Source organism: Ovis canadensis, chromosome 16, assembly GCF_042477335.2.
Source record: "Ovis canadensis isolate MfBH-ARS-UI-01 breed Bighorn chromosome 16, ARS-UI_OviCan_v2, whole genome shotgun sequence".
In the NCBI taxonomy this organism is placed as follows: domain Eukaryota; kingdom Metazoa; phylum Chordata; class Mammalia; order Artiodactyla; family Bovidae; genus Ovis; species Ovis canadensis.
In genome coordinates this window covers 49760480-49771746 of record NC_091260.1, presented here as the reverse complement: position 1 = coordinate 49771746, position 11267 = coordinate 49760480, and the positions used below count along the sequence as shown (strand labels likewise).

General features: G+C 41.4%; 1 non-coding gene across 1 annotated transcript; it reads left to right on the top strand.

Moving 5' to 3' along the window:
* The first annotated feature begins 6303 nt into the window (after window positions 1-6303).
* Window positions 6304-6410, top strand: LOC138422060 (U6 spliceosomal RNA). Its single transcript, XR_011249732.1, has one exon. It is a non-coding gene; the product is annotated as a U6 spliceosomal RNA (small nuclear RNA).
* Window positions 6411-11267: the final 4857 nt, after the last annotated feature.

Sequence of the window (11267 nt, the reverse complement as noted above, 5' to 3'; positions counted from 1 at the left end):
GTTACTCCTGAAAACATGAGTGGGACTCAGTTGAAGGCCTTTAGAGTAGGAACAGGTTTTCCAGGGAAGAAGAAATTCTGTCTCAAGATTGCAAAGTTAACTCCTGCTGAATTTCCAGCTTGCTGGCTGGCCTGACAAGTTTAAGATTTGCCAACCCTCACCATCGTGTGAGCCAATATATATTCCTTCATATAAAACTCTTATAGAAAATTTACTTATGTATTTATTTATATTTATTTCATGACTATATATTTCTATATCATTCTTCATGCATCTATCTACCTACATAGATATCCATTCATTCCATTGAATCAAAAATCTTTCTTTAAAAGTTTTATATTAAAACCAAATCAATAACTTTAACAGGCCCAAGGAGACCCATTCTCTGGCTACCGAATGATAAGGCCCTGATCCAAAACCAGAGCAACTCAGCATTTCAAAAGCTTCATTTTGCCACAGTTCTCATTCCTGTCAAGTCATGCATCAGTCCCGTTAACCAAGAGCCAAAGTTGTTCTTCAGGGATTTTTTTCAGTCTTTTAAAAAATCTTTTCCCATCCCAAAGCTGTTCCATATGTGTAGAAAGGAGCCATCAGCCCGAGTTCTCATTCTTGCAATCAGGTTCCTGGGGGGACAGGCCCCCAGGACAGAAAACCCTCTCTTCATGGCTCTTTTCCTTGGAAACCGAGTGGAACTTTTCAGGGAACTCAGCTCTGCAAACACACAGCAGTTGAAGGTAAGGTTGTGAAATGGGCCTGTTTTGTACCTGGCTTCTCTTTTCAGAAACCCTTCTGTGTCGTCTTCCTTTCACCTCTGCCCCCAGGTCCCTGCCCCTGCCCCTAACCCCGCTTCATTCCCATCTGTGCCCTCAGCTTACTTGTAATCAAAACTTCTCTGTCTCCTGACGTCTGGACCATGCTTGCCTGGGCTCAGACATTTCCTCCTTGAACCGTCAGCCTTTCCTGGACTCTAGGCCCAATGTAGTTTGGTCCCATTTTCAGATTAATAACAACAATGAATAAATAGATCCTTTCTGAGGTGCTGGCTTGCTCCTACCTAACTCAAGGAGTTGGCCCCATTTATTTAAAATTTTTATATTAAATCAGTAGCTTTAAAAAGCCTTGTTCCGTATCAACTGATGGGGACCTAGGATTGGAACAGTCACTTCTCAGATTCCACTCATCCAGTGGTGTGCAGGAGCTAGTTCACACGGAGTCATGAAAACAGGTAGTAAAATAATCACGGATTTTCGGAGCCGGTTGCTAAACTGGTGGTACTTTGAAATTGCCCATAGTGGGAGTATTTGTCCCTTTCGAAATTGGCAATACCACAAGTCAGAACACTTTTCCTTCTTCAGAGAGCTGGCTCACAACATGTCACAGCACTAACTGTCCTTTCTCACTTACTCCTAAAGCAGCCAAGTGAAGCGTCAGAAAAAATCTCACTAGTCACAGGATGTAGGGTGTGAGTGAGAAGCTGGAGCGAAGGAACCTCTTACCTTCTCTCTAGACAAGAAGCCCTTTCATCATTTTTCTCTTTTGTCTTCATTAAATATTATGGTCCTTTTGATTACCTTAATTTATGAGTGTGATCCACCATGTATTTCTTGTCTGAATCACCCCTTAATTGTTTTCCTCTGTATCTTAATTGGAATCTCCTTCAGGAAAGGTGTTGTGTTTTATAACAAGAGAAATAACTCAGGAGCAACAGTACCATGAAAATGAACATGTGCTGGGGGACTGGTAGGATACTAAGAATGTCATGTTCCAGTCTGTAGTATGAGAACTAGGGCTGAAGGATGCCAGCAAAAGGTCAAAGCGAGCCCGGGGCATGTGTTTCCTGGGCACCAATAGACAGTGTAGCAGAGGCTGAGAGAGGACCAGGCCACTTCTGGTTATTTTTAGACTCCTGGGAAAAAAAAAAAAGTACAAATGCTTTAATATAGACAGAATCTTTCAAAAGGATGGGAGGTTAAGTTCTGCAGAACTAGATGTTCTTTTTCTAGAACTTACCATGATGGGAAAATGGAAACAATGGCTTTTTAGTTTTTAAAAATATATTTATTTATTGAATTTATTTTTGGCTGCATCGGGTCTTAGTTGCAGCACACAGGATCTTTCCTTGCAATTATGTGAGCTATCTCTAGTCGTGGCGCAAGGCTTCCCTTTGCTGTGTGTGCGCTTCCCTTGTTGTGGAGCATGGGCTCAAGAGCACACAGGCTCAGCAGTTGCTGTGTGCAGGCTTAGTTGCCCTGTGGCATGTGGAATCTTGGTTCCCTGACCAAGGATGGAATCTGTGTCACCTGCATTGGAAAGCAAATTCTTAACCATTAGACCATGAGGGAAGTCCCAACAATGGCTTTTTAAAATAGGATAACTGTTTGTCTGCCTGCCTTTTCCCCAGATCATAGGCTTCCCAGGGACTGTCCATATTCCATGCCTGTAATCCTAACCCCTGGTACAGTGTCAGACCCCCACTGATGCTTTTTTAAAAGGATGCAAATGAGAACAAAGGACAAGAGACATCATGTACAGCTGCCATTAGCAAGGTCTGCCTTCTCTAGCTGGCAGTTCCTAGACTTTGAATTTCACAGGTGGGAGCAACTTTTTAATAATCTTGAGGACCAACGGGATTGTCATCTTCTTTTGTCAACTGATGTCACTAAAAACAAGTCAATGGCAGCCATCTCCTAGGATTAATTAATATTTCATTAGGAAGAAAAATATTCTGAGATGAAAAAATGAGGAGGAAAAACAGTTCTTCCAAAGAAAGGAAATGGCAACTTTGTATTGATAATATGCAGTGGTAGATGTATTAATATCTATCTATATGATATATTTATATATCCTTGCTGGATATTGAAGAATTTGAGTCTTTAGGATTTCATCAGAGTCCAAAGAAATTCTTTAGATAAACCCTACTTTTTATGAAAATAGCAAAGAGGAAATTAGCTAATAACAACAGATACCATTTACTGTTGTCTGCCTACTAAGTGGATATAGGCTGTTCATTTATTCATTTGGTATATGAAGCCACAAATATGAAAGCCATTCAGTGAAATGGATGTCTGAGAGTAAACCACTCCTTGAATATCTGCAATCAGGATTGATCTGGCCTAGCATTTTGAGGGTACTGGAGATGGGAGGGCTGGTTCTTCTTTTCTCCTCTTTGTGTTTCTGTGGGCAAAGTAATCCCCAAATCAAGGGTTTCCCAGAATCCTCAGGATCAAGCATGACATAGCTGGAATGGTGAATCTCCAGTTGTGCAGGGCCACCTCAGGCTAGATTCTGGGTGTCTAGTCCCACTCCAGTACTCTTGCCTGGAGAATCCCGTGGACGGAGAAGCCTGGTGGGCTACAGTCCATGGGGTCTCGAGGAGCTGGACATGACTGAGCGACCTCACTTTCACTTTTCATTTTCATGCATTGGAGAAGGAAATGGCAACCCACTCCAGTGTTCTTGCCTGGAGAATCTCAGGGACGAGGGAGCCTGGTGGGCTGCCGTCTATGGGGTCACGCAGAGTTGGACACGACTGAAGCGACTTAGCAGCAGCAGCAGCAAAGCACAATGTGGGCTGAGGGATAGAGGTTAAAATAGCTTGATTCTGGCAGAGGCTAATGGAGCAGTGGGAGCTGAGGCTGAGTTGGCCAGCCAAAGACTGCTGGTACAGAGTGTGGAATGCTAGGTAAAGGAGAATGGGGTAAGGATACCTAAAAATGAGAACCATCAAATGTTGCTTTTTCCATTTCTTTAAACAAAATGGCAGTATGATAAATGGATAGGATTCTGCTTTGTATAGTCCTAGCTTACTAATGAGATAGTGCCATTTCCTTCAGATTGGAGCATATGCCTGTGGACCACCAGACCTAACCACTGAGAATGGGATGGATTATCGTGAATTCATGGACCTGGAATTCATGTGTGCTGGAGTTTGGGGCCTGCGTGTAATTTCCTTTCAAGAGAGAGAGGATCGCTTTTAGCTTCCTCTATTCAGCGTGTTTATAAAAACCTATATAAAGTATTACTTTCCAGACCATAGGTGGGGGGAAGCCACTGTGGGTTTTTTTTTTTTTTTTTTTTCGCAACAGGAGCAGACTGAGCAAAATCATTTTTGTGACTTGAGAATACAGCTGATTTCTGCTTTGGCTAAGGCATCTTTCTATGTTGACTTTCTCTTCCAAGGAGAATATTAATTATTTTTACTGGCAACATTTGGAATGTTCCCATTTAAAACTCGAAGTGTGAATGTGTAGAAATTGACACGGTGTAGCTGTGTGGTTCTCTTGGGAGTTCAGCAACTCTGGAGTCAAGTAAGTTGGGGGAGAGAAAAGAAGGAGAGACAGCCTTTATTTCTCCAGAGCACGCATCATGATTACACATGAGAATTGTGCTTAGAAGAAATCTTTGTGATACTGAATCTGGTTTCTATTAATATGATTAGTTTGATGAACTTACAGACTATCAAGGCTCATATTTTTTAAATTACTGCTTTTAAAAAAAATAAGGACGAATAACTTTAAAAAATACTCAGACACACTGGGTCTTGCTGTGGCATGTGGGTTCTTTTGTTCTGGCACATGGGCTTCTCAAGGTGCATGGTCTTCTCTCTAGTTGTGGTGCAGAGGCCCAGTTGCCCTGTGGCATGTGGGATCTTAGTTTTCCAACCAAGGATTGAATTCACGTCCCCTGCACTGGAAGGCAGATTCTTAATCACTGGACCACCAAGGAAGTCCCATTATTTCCTTTTGTTATTGTGTAGAACAGCAACTGGTGTGTTTTATTTGAAAATTAGAGTAAGTTGAAGCAGAGAGTAAAGCTGGAAGTGGGATTCACCCCAAAGTGGGGTGACAATTCAATGGCTAATCCGTTATTAAGACAATAACATTGAGATCTTGGCCAGAGGACAGATCCCCCATGCTGTCCTGGCAGGCGCTGGTGAGTATTACCAGCCCAGTGGCCACAGGCAAAGTTGACTTTGTACAGAGATGGAAAGAAGGTGTTGTGCCAGGCAGGCAGCTCTAGTAGGTGCCTGAAATCCATCAAGTCTGGAAGACTGGGTTTTAGGTGGCAATGTTTGATCCAGAACCCAGTGTTCTATTGGACACATGCTTGACCAAGAAGAGTATAAGAAAATGCCATGAAGAATGGGTGGAGGACAGAAGAAGACCCTGAGGACAGCACGGCTGATGGGCCTGAGGGCTAAAGACATGAGAAGGATGGACAAGCACAAACAAGGCAGCTGTGGGTCCCCAGGAGCTTGTCCGAAAGTTCCTATGCAATTCTGCCTCTTGCAGAAAATTCCCCTCATCTCCAGCCCCTCTCCCTGGATCCCTCTCTAATAGTGATTCAATGAGTCAGCTAGATTTGCTGTCAGAGCCCCAGACAGAATAAGGGTCAGATGGGCTCTGAGGGGGGAACAAGGAAGGGAAGCCTGAGTTACCTTGCTAAAGAACTTCTGGAATATTCCATTACTCTTGGCAAAAAAAATATATAGACTTTCTCCAGAAGAGGCCAACTTTGTGATCTAGTTGTAAGTACCCTTTTGATCAATCCTTCTAACAATATGCCAGGTCCACAACACAATTTTCACAAAGCACAGAGTTCTAAAATGTTAAAGCAAGAAAATACTTAGGGATCATTTGGTCTAGAGGTTTTTGAACTTTTTCTCTTTTTAAAGCAGTACAACCTTTTCTTCCAAAGAGATCAAACCAAGAAATCCAACATAAAGTCATTTATAAATGGAACAGCTCTGGCTATCCCCAGCGGCTCTTCTGAAGCATCCTGGTAGAGAGGTGAACTGATTTTGTCAAAGTTATCCAGGCTGGGGAGGGATTCAGCAGACCCCAGGGTCAACTGGTCTCTCATACTCAGTCCAATACTCTGTTCATTGCACCATGTCATACTGAATGCTGATCTGACAACTCACAAAGCTAAGATACAGAACTTCTGGCCTGAAGATGTAACTGTGGTGCTGGTATTGTAAAGTTATGGGATAGCTAGTCAATAAACATATTTTTTTTCTTGTTATATTCCAAGGAGCAAAGATGAAACCTGGGTAGCTGAGGTTTCTTGCAGACCTGATTCGGGAGACATTGAAAGGACAAGGAGTTCACTATGCTGGATGGAAATTCTGCTGCTTAAGTCCTTTCATGTGATATTGATTCTCTATTTTGTTGCACCTATATCTTTATTTTTAAAATTCATGGTACATGTGAAGAAGTTTGTATAATATCTACATACAGTTTAATAATAAAAATATGCACATCTTGGATCTCTCCCCAACCCTGCTTAAGAATGAGAATATTTGTGCTCACTTCAGCAGCATATATACCAAAATTGAAACAATACAGAAAAGATTAGCATGGCCCCTGCACAAAGATGATATGCAAATTCATAAATCGTTCCATAGTTTTTTACTACTGTATTTGTTACCAAAACTGGTTCTACATATGCTACTAAAAAAAAATCTGGAAATTCCTAATGTCCTGAGTATTAATAATAAAGTTTAAAAATGCTTTTATATTTATATATACAGAAAGAAAGAGGATATTTCCAATACTGTTGAATCTCTCATATGTGCCCTGCTCCTATTCAATCTCCCTGTCTCCCAGTCACCAGTCTGAATCTTGTGTATTTGCTTGCTTTTCACTCTAGTTTTACTACCATATTTGCATCTCTAAGGGGCTTCCCAGGTGGTGTTAGAAATAAAGACCCTGCCTCCCAATGCAGGAGATATAAGAGATGAGGGTTTGATTCCTGGGTCAGGAAGATCCCCTGGAGGAGGGCATGGCAACCCACTCCAGTATTCTTGCCTGGAGAATCCCATGGACAGAGGAGCCTGGCGGGCTACAGTCCACGGGGTCACAAAGGGTTGAACATGACTGAAGAGACTTTGCACGCATGCCCAGTATGCATCTCTAACCAATGTATTATCTATTTTTGTCTGTGTTTAACATTATAGAAATGGAATCATTTCTCATCTTTCTTCTTTTGCCCAGCTTCATGCTCTAGAACATTTCTCTCATTGCAGAAAGCCGTGTCTATTATCTCTAGATATTTATCCCTGAAGTTGAGTAGAGATTAACCCAGGATGTTAGTTATTAGTATTTAGTGTTGTGTAACGTTTTACCATCTGAATAACCACCATGGATTTATTCATATTACAGTTGCTGGATATTTGGTATATTTCTAAATTTTGCTTCTCTAAAATGCTTCTGTGAGTATTGTACCTTTTCTCTTCTGTAATTGCTGCTCTAGGATATACACTCAGGAACTGACATGGTGGGTGAAGGGTGGAAACATTTTAAAATGTTACCAGGTGAGAACTAATAACTTCACTCTCTTCTCCCTCCCCCCCTCCGCCCCTTTCTTCTTTCCTTCTTTTCTTCCCCTTCCTCTTCTCTTCTCTCCTTTTCTTATCCTTGGACCTTAGGTGTTTAAATTGGATTAAACACAATTTTTGGCTCATGACACACTCTCATCATTGGACCATACAAGTTCTTCTCTTTATCTACATATTCATCCATTCATCTATCTAATCATCCATTCATCTATTTGCCTATTAAAAACATACCATCTTGGATAAGGAAATGGCAACCCACTCCAGTATTCTTGCCAGGAGAATCTCATGGACAGAGGAGCCTGGTGGGCTGCAGTCCATGGGGTCACAAAGAGTCAGACATGACTGAGCATCTGAGTATTAGAAAATAAAAAAGTCTAGCTGATTCATTTGCTGTGTAATACAAACCAGTACAACATTATAAACCAACTATACTCCAATAAAAATTAATTTTAAAAAGAAGTGGAAAAAAATGAGATGACAAAGGAATATGTATACTATGATTCAGTTTAAAAAAAATAAAATGTGTGTGAGTAGATACATACACAAAGGAAAAAAAAAACAGTTATGCAAATATAAAGGAAAAAAGCTCACTTTCACGTGGAAGTGAAATAATGTGTGACTTCTTTTCCTTTGTTCATATCCATAGTTTTCTAAACTGTCTTTTCTTCTACTTTCTACCTTAACTTTTGTAATTAAAAAAATAATAAATGTTGATGCTTGAAGGAAAAAACAAACAAAAAAATACCATCTGACCAATAGGCAGATGCTTACCAATTACTTAGCAATTACTTGTTTCCTCTTCTCTTATCCTGTTCTTTTGCCTCCCCTGCAGAGGTAGCCACTATATTGAATTTTGAACTGTAATATATATATATATATATATGTTTTTTACTTTTTAGGAAAAGTTATTTTTGGGTACCTATACACCATGATACAGTACCTATCATGGTATAGAAAATTACCCCAAATGCTAGTATCTTAAAACAACAATTATCATTTATTATCTCAGAATTACTGTGGGTCAGGAATTCAGAGAGGGCACATCTGGGTGGCTTCTCTCTGCTCCATGAAGTTTTCTGTGATCTCAGCTGAAGATTCAAATCCCAAGGGGGCTGGAATCATCTGAAGGCTTGATGGGGCCTGCAGGACCCGCTACTAAGGTGCTCCCCACCATGGCTGGCCATGAGGGGACCGGTATGATGCTTCCTCTCCGTGTGGGTCTCTCTACATGCTGTCTTCTCTCAGGGCTGCTGCGTATCCCCATGACATGGCATCTTGCTTTAGTGAGCATATCAACCATTGTTTCGTCTAGCCTAGATGCCATCTCAAAGAATAACATGATGAGAATCATAACATTTCTCCATTTTCTTATTCAAAATAGATAAGGATCTTGAATTTGTAGAGAAATAATCTATAAATTATTCAAGTGGAATAACAGACTCTGGGTTATCAGTTACAATCTAGGGCATGTGAGTCAATGAAGACACTGGTTGCAAAAAGTTAACATGTTCTGATTGTCATTTAAGGGTGTTGGAAACTAAATAGCATCATGGAAGAGAAAGATGGGTTCATCTCAGCAGATGTGCTGCTTTTGAGCCCAGGCACTGTGCCACAGGAAAGAAAGGATGCCTCCAGAGGAAAGTGGTTATGGGGAGATAGATAAGATATAAGCATGACTATGACAGAGTGAATATGAATATATGTGGGAGAGATGAAATAGGGTAGGGGAAGCAGGAGCTGCTTTTATGAAAACAGAGTGAAAAGGTTAGTAGTATTCAGCCCAGAAAGGTAAAGTCTGAGAGGATTCAATAACAAAGAGGACACAGATGTCCTGAATTTTTAAAGAAATTGTCTTTGAGAGGTTGTTGCTATTGTTCAGTCACCTAGTCGTGTCTGACTCTTTGCGACACCATGGACTGCAGCATGCCAGGCTTCCCTATTCCTCACCATCTCCTGAAGTTTGCTCAAGTTCATGTCCATTGCATCGGTGATGCCATCCAACCATCTCATCCTCTATCACACTCTTCTCCTTCTGCCCTCAATCTTTCCCGGCATCAGGGACTTTTCCAATAAACTGGCCGTTCACATCAGGTGACCAAAATACTGGAGCTTCAGTTTTAGCATCAGTTGTTCCAATGAGTATTCAGGGTTGATTTCCTTTAAGATTGACTGCTTTGATCTCCTTGCTGTCCAAGGCACTCTCAAGAGTCTTCTCTAGCACCACAGTTTGAAGTTACCAATTCTTGGGCATTCTGCCTTCTTTACCATCCAGCTCTCACAACCATATGTGACCACTGGGAAGACCATAGCCTTGACTATACAGACCTTTGTCAGCAGAGTAATGTCTCTGCTTTTCAACACCCTGTCTAAGTTTGTCATAGCTTTCCTGCCAAGAAGCAATCATCTTCTGATTTTATGGTTGCAGTCACCATCCACAGAAATTTCAGAGCCTAAGAAGAGAAAATCTGTCACTGCTTCCACTGTTTCCCCTTCTATTTGCCAGATCTTAGTTTTTTGAATATTTAGGTTTTTCACTCCTTTATCCTCATCAAGAGGTTCTTTAGTTCCTCTTCACTTTCTGCCATTGGGGTGGTATCATTCCCTTATTTGAGGTTGTTGTTTCTCCCTCCCTCTTGGTTCCAGCTTGTAACTCATCCAGCCCAACATTTCTCATGACGTGCTCAGCGTATAGGTTAAATAAACAGGGTGACAGCAGACAGCCGTGTCGTACTCCTTTCTCAATCATGAACCAATTAGTTGTTCCATAGAGGATTCTAACTGTTGCTTCTTGATCTACATACAGGTTTCTCAGGAGACAGGTATGATGGTCTGGAATTCCCATCTTTTTAAGAGCTTTCCACTGTTTGTTATGATCCCCACAGTCTAAGGCTTTAGCGTAGTTGATGAAACGGAGGTAGATGTTTTTCTAGAATTCTCTTGCTTTCTCTATGATCCAGTAAATGTTGGCAGTTTGCTCTCTGGTTCCTCTGCCTTTTCTAAACCCAGCTTGGATGCCAGGGAGTTCTTGGTTCACATAATGCTGAAGCCTAGCATGTAAGATTTTAAGCATGACCTTGCTAGCACAGGCTGCTGCTAAGTCGCTTCAGTCGTGTCTGACTCTGTGCAACCCCATAGATGGCAGCCCACCAGGCTCCCCCATCCCTGAGATTCTCCAGGCAAGAATACTGGAGTGGGTTGCCATTTCCTTCTCCAATGCATGAAAGTGAAAAGTGAAAGTGAAGTCGCTCAGTCGTGTCTCTTAGCGACCCCATGGACTGCAGCCCACCAGGCTCCTCCCTCCATGGGATTTTCCAGGCAAGAGTACTGGAGTGGGTTGCCATTGCCTTCTCCGGCTAGCACAGGAGATGAGTGCAATTGTCTGATGGTTTGAACATTCTTTAGTACTGCCCTTCTTGGGAACTGGGATGAGGATTGACCTTTTCCAGTCCTGTGGCCACTGCTGGGTCTTCCAGATTTGCTGACATATTGAGTGCAACACTTTGATCATCTTTTAAGGTTTTGAATAGCTCTAGTGGAATTCCATCATCTCCACCTCCACTATTGACAGCAGTACTTCCTAAGGCTCAACTTACTTGACTTCACACTCCAGAATGTCTGGCTCTGGGTGACTGACCACACCATTGTAGTTATCTGGTTCATTAAGATCTTTTTTGTACAATTCTTCCATGTGTTCTTTCCATCTCTTTATCTTTGAAAAGTAAACTCTGCATAATATAAGAAAGTCCCACTTCATATAGGGGATAATGCACTTTTGTTTCTTACTACTGTAGAATTGGGGCAATTTCTGAAAATATAAAGCTAGCAGGGTTGCATGTTTATGGTTGATAGAATTGACTGTGGAGGGAAGAGCTTTGGTTTTTGTGTTTATTTTGGGTTCTGATCTGACTTTTTGAGTTCACAACCAAGA